Genomic DNA, 6,000 nt, shown 5'->3' on the forward strand with positions numbered 1-6,000 from the left:
GGGGCAATGCCAGGGCCTGGGGGATGTGACAGCTCTGACCCAGAGCTCTTCAAAACCACTTCTGCTTCATCATCACCTTGGGAAAAAAAGAGAAGAAGAAAAAGTACAAGATGTTTTACGTGTTTGTTTGGAGATCCTTGCAAATTCAAAAGGAAATAATTTCATTTTACAGGGTTGACTGTCAATCAGTGATTTTTTTATTACATTATAGGTTGAAGATCATTCCAAAATGTCAACAGTAAAATAATTTTGTCAATATCTGAACAAGGCACGAGTCTGACCTATACAGTCTGATTATCTGCTGAAGTACTTCAGTGGAAATCACTTTCCCATTACAAGAGTCAGTTTGATCCCATTGCAGAAGGTGAAAGAGGCTTTTTGTGCAACAGGTTCCAGGATGACTGGATTGTATGTAGGACCATAATTTGCCATTGTTTCCTCTCACTATATTCCTGCATGCACACAGCAAGGGACAACACTGACATTCATAAAAACAAATGTACTTTTTTTACTCTGTGAAAAATTCTCTAACCACCAAAAGCTCCTGCAGCTTCTGATGGAATGCCAGAGCAGCAACTCAAGAATTTTTCAATTTCTAAAACTTCTCTGTGTCTGAGATATTTTGATCAAAATATTTATTTCCCAGTCAAAATGTTTTATTTTTCCTTTTACAATTGCACTGACAGTCTACTTTGAAAGTTCTTTGCTTTACAAGATTTTGTGCATACATTTTCAGGTTACAATAAGTCTAACCAGATTCCATAGTAACAGTAATACTTTATTCCAAAGGAGATTTAGAAAAGGAAAGCAGAAACTACATATCTAAAATGTACAGTATTAAAATATATCTTTATGTAATTTTGTGCACCTTGTATAAAAAAAAAATCCTTCAATGAGATCGTTCCTTAATGGTTGTCATTCATACACGGACATGTTTGTGCATGTAAAATGTGAAGTTGTTCTAATGCATTCAGTATATTGATGCATTTTCTGCTGGAAAATTAGTTAATGAATTGAATGTGAATTTATTCATACTTTAGATAGCCAAACAGTAAAAATATGCTGAAACAATTTTACTTGTGCCAACAACATTTAGTTCTGCAACTTGTCTGTTGGTTGTATTAGGTCCTGCTACAAATCTCACCATTATCTCCTTCCACTTAAGCAGCAATTATTTTCCTTGAATAGCAGTCTATTTTTAGCACACAATGTGCAAATCTTACAAAACCTAACTTCTACATTGTGTTTAGATTTCATGTATCTCCAACACCTAGTGCTTAAAGCCTATATTATGAATCATCCTTTTAAAACCATGGCTTTTGAATTACATTGTTGGCATGCTTTGGGCAGAATTAATGCACTTAATTTTATCTCTTGCCTTCAAAACCAAACAGCTCATTTTGCAGCCACACAGGAGAAAATTTGGATTCATTCTGATGCGCAAATCAAATACAGAAATTGGTAACAGTTTTGACACATCAGACAACCATGGCTAAAACCATCATACCTTTGAAATTGGTTTCTGTGTTTAAAATTCCTAAAGGAAGAACATTTTTGGAGACACATACAAATGCTAACTAATTTGTAGCAATGTAAAATAGGATGGGGTTTCGTGCATAAAATAGCATTGAATTAAGGAAAAGGAAAGTAATTTTATCTTGTGAAAAATGGGTAATTATTGCTTACATTAATATCTGATCAGATCATTAAAAAGCTTATCTTTCAGACATTCTTATATCAAGTCCTAGGCCATTAGAATTTAGCATATATTTAAGCATATGTTAAACACATGATTAATCAATAGGAATACAATTTATTAACTACATTTGTTAATGTAAAACATAATTTTAATATTTCTATATACCATATTTAGAATACATTTATTTTAATTCTTTCATAGTGTTATTAGAAGTCATTCCTCAGAAAATTAAAAATAAAAAGGAATGCTCTGCAATATTTAAAAATTTCAAAATTGGAGAAAATGGAAGACACTGGCTTTTCTTCTATTGTCATTACATTAGGAATACTCCTGGTTCACCCTTTGTTAATCTCACTGAACTTTTTTTATCATCCTTCCCCTATATTTACATCTATCATCTTTCTGACTTAATCTGCCCAGGATGCCTGATCCTAGACTTCGTACATGAAGGGGAGAAGGTAAAAGGAAAACAGTGCATGTAGCTTTGTACACATTTAAAAGCTATCCATTCCTTTTTCAAGAGTCTTTTTCTCTCATATGAAAGATAATTTTGGTAATACTAATTATTAAAATTGTAGAAAAAATGTAACAGTGATTAAATGGACTGAATAGAAAACCAACACATTTTTAAATGTTGGCTTTTTTATCATCCCAACAAAAGTGTGTTATTGCAATAATAGCTTGTAATTTCAATTCCACCCAGCTGAAACAGGAGTTTATGGCTGTGGTCAGTCTCTGTGAATGAGGTAGGTGAGGCACAGAATAGATTAGGAACAGGATTCAAACCTACAGTGTAGTCATAGTTTTACGTCTGGGGCAGAAATGGGTGTCTTAATTACACGCTATTTCTCCATCTCTCAGTCAAATTTATCCTGCATTTTCCTTCTCTCTTTAAAAAGTGTATATTCTTATCTTCTTCTGTCCATCATTCAACTCATGCTTTCTTGGGTTCCCCCAATTTTGTTACCTACTGAATTTTGGTTTTATCTTCCCCTCATATTTACCACACAGAAGCCCTGTTTTGTCTTGCTTAACTTTAGCCTACAGCTATTTCTGCTTTCTTGGATGTTTTACTGAGCTGTTTAAAAGAAGCTTGAAATTCCATCACTATTTAAAAATTACCAACTTCCATACAGAAAAAAAAGGATAGGGAACAAAACCAGCAGTGGTGGCACTAGTAATTGACTTTTTGCTCCACTTTGTGAATTCACAAAAACATATTCAGCTAATTAAATTAGCTCTACAAGGATTTCCATCAGATTTCTCAACCAAAAGTGAAATTATCTATGTTTTCCTTATGGTATGTGTGAACACTATATTGAAAATACACTCACCGTATCCTTTCTAGTATGTCAAACTCTGTGTCTGATGCAGCTTCAAACTGAAAAGGAAACTCATGCAGCCACCAGTGGCTGTAAGCTCACCATAGACCACAGGGGAGGGGAATCTGAAGCCCTCTTTTCCTCCTCCATAAATTCCCAAATGTGGTGTAGGTGGTTGTCCCGGTTCTGACCAGGACTGGGTTCATCTTACAGTAGGGAGGGGGCATGGCCAGGACCCGGGGTTTATACTGTGCCACCTCACGACCTTGCCAGTGGTGGGGAAAGGAAACCTCTTCCTGGGACAAGGAGTACCAGGTCTAGCCAGCTTAGGGAGGCAGAGGGAGCAGTGGTGTGGCGCTGGTTCTGAGCTGGAGGGAGTGGCAGTGGTGGTGTGGCTGTGGCCAGGTCAAGCTCATTGGTGAGCAGTTTTGCATGTGAGTCACTCTCTTTTGAACACTTCTGTTATTAACACTGTTGCTGTTACTGTCCATTTTCTTAGCTCATTGCTGTTTCCTGTAAATTGTTCTCATCTCAACCATGATCTTCACCTCTTGGGCTTCCAATTCTTCTCTCCAACCATGCTGCAGGAGAGACAAGGGAGTGGAAGGGAGAGCAAGCGAGCAGCATGTGGTTTGGAGTCTCAGTGAGAGCATTAAATTTGGGAGTACGACTCTTAAACTATGGCAGTGGTCTTGAAAGAAAATAAAAAGTGGTGAAGTGAATTATTCTGTATTAACCTGTGAGTGAGACTTGCAGCTGTCTGTTATTTTTACAGAATCTGTTGTGTACAGAAGTTTCTACTACTGAGATGCAGAGCTTCTCACATACCCAAAAAGCAAGCCATATTTTAAGATTTGTTAGCCAAGTCCACTAATTGACTTGAAAACAAGAACTGGGAGCTTAAACCTTATGTTGTATTGGGAATGAATAGAATCATCAGTTTACACAGTTTGTTATCTGCAGCCCACTTGCTGAATCTGTGCTGCTATACACTGTATTAATTGCATCCTTTTTTAAGATCAAGGTTTAGAACCACAAAAATCATGTTTACAAAAATTCATCCATTAGCAATGAAGTCAGGCAAGATGGAAGGCCTACTGATAGCTGGAAGGTGTGCCACCTCACTAGCTTTACAATATCCTGCATTCACTTATATCACAAGCAGTAAGATATAAATCTGTATTGCAAATGCCTGGGTTTTATTAGAGAAGGTAGGTCATTCATCACTACCTCCAGTGCTGTTTCTCTTTACTAGGTGGTTTAAAATTTAAAGATTCTCAGGCTCTGTCTAGGACTTGGAAATAATTCCTTGCCCACTGATAAAGCTTTAAAAAAAACCCAGATTTAGCACTAACATTCATTTTCCAAGAATGTGAGTTAAGTTTTGGATACTGTTTCATTATGAAAAAGAATTGTTTCACGTGAAGCACTGGTAGTCCTACAAAGAGTCTTAACTCTTGTCTCTCCTCTGCACTTCTTAAAGCTCTGCTTCAAATGGCACATTGTATGCTTTGCTGTCCCTATTTGTAGCACCTAATACCTGTCTAGCATCCATTTCTGTACCACAAATAGATTGAACTCAGGAATAGGAGATCTTTCACTGAGTAACTGCAGTTATGCAACATAAAGCACAGAGGCATGGGTGGCTCCAGGTGAACCTTCTGGCAAAGTAAGCTGTTGATCGTCCTGCTACAGCCTGAAGCTGTTTTCCAGCACCATGGATTGAGAAATATTTTCCCCAAAATGTCCATGAAAATATAATTTCTGTATAAATTCAGTTTTGGAACAGAGATAACTTTCAGAGTGTAAAACACTATTCTTATCTGTTAAGCCCTGGTGTGGGGTGGGAACTTGTCAAAGTTCTTTCTACACTTGGAGATTCTAACTAGAAATTTATTCCTGAAGTGGCTGAAAACCTTCTTCTTGTTGTTAAGTTTTCTCTTATTAAATGTAGCCATTAGACCCACAGCTGTCCCTAACATTTATGTTTTACTTCCTTCTCCCTCCTCCTGGAATTTCACATTCTAGGTCCTAGAGAAGCCATGAATGTACAGTCGCTCTGAGCTCCTGGGAGTTCTTACATATCCGATATGATTGTCATATTATAATTTTGCCTTTATTTCCACATCATCATCCTCACTGATAATCCTGATACTTTACTTAGCTTTGTACTACCATGTCTGCGTAACAGCCTTCTTTTTTTGCAGCGCGCATATCTAAATAGCACTTTTTAGTGCTGTTTGTAACAGCTACCTGCTACTAGATTCTATGTGCTAATTAGCTAATAATGCTTAATGCAGTAACTGGCAGCCTGACGTGCAGTGCTGGTGTTAGTCACACAGTGCGGCTGGGTGTAAAGACTTGGGCACAGGAAGGGCCGCAGGCAGACAGCTGCAGGCATTACACTTACACTAGCTAGATCTAAAAGAACGAACTCCTGCTCTCAAGTGTTTGTAACCAGCACCCCAGCCCTAAATTCCCACACCGCTTTGATTCTTTGAAATCTCTATACAAACATCAAGACAGAGAACCTGGTTATGTAACGTAATATTTGGCCTTTTTTTTTTTTTTTTTTGTGTGTGTGGGTGTGAAACGCCAAGCAACAGGTTGCACTGTTTGTACAAGGTTCAGGCAAGAGCGACTGAAACAAACACAACAAATTATCCCTTGGTTTCTGCGAAGGTCTGGAAAAGCTAATGCGAGTCACACATACTATTTGAACCCGCCACTGCATTTGCACAACACAGACGGTATCATCATATGCATTACGGTGATCCAAACCACTCATCTGGTAGCGAGGCGTAAGCGATCTCCCTACGCTCGCGCTCCGATTAAGGCACTGAGGGAAATGTCGCCTGCCCGTCCCTCCGGGGGGACCGGCACCGGGGGGCGGGACGGAAGACCTCCCGGCCGCGAGGGGGCGCTCCGGTCCCCGCCCCGCGGCTTCTGGGAAGGGCGGGGCCGCGGCCGCCCCCTGCA

The sequence above is a fragment of the Anomalospiza imberbis genome, chromosome 5 (genome assembly GCF_031753505.1).
Source record: "Anomalospiza imberbis isolate Cuckoo-Finch-1a 21T00152 chromosome 5, ASM3175350v1, whole genome shotgun sequence".
Lineage (NCBI taxonomy): Eukaryota > Metazoa > Chordata > Aves > Passeriformes > Viduidae > Anomalospiza > Anomalospiza imberbis.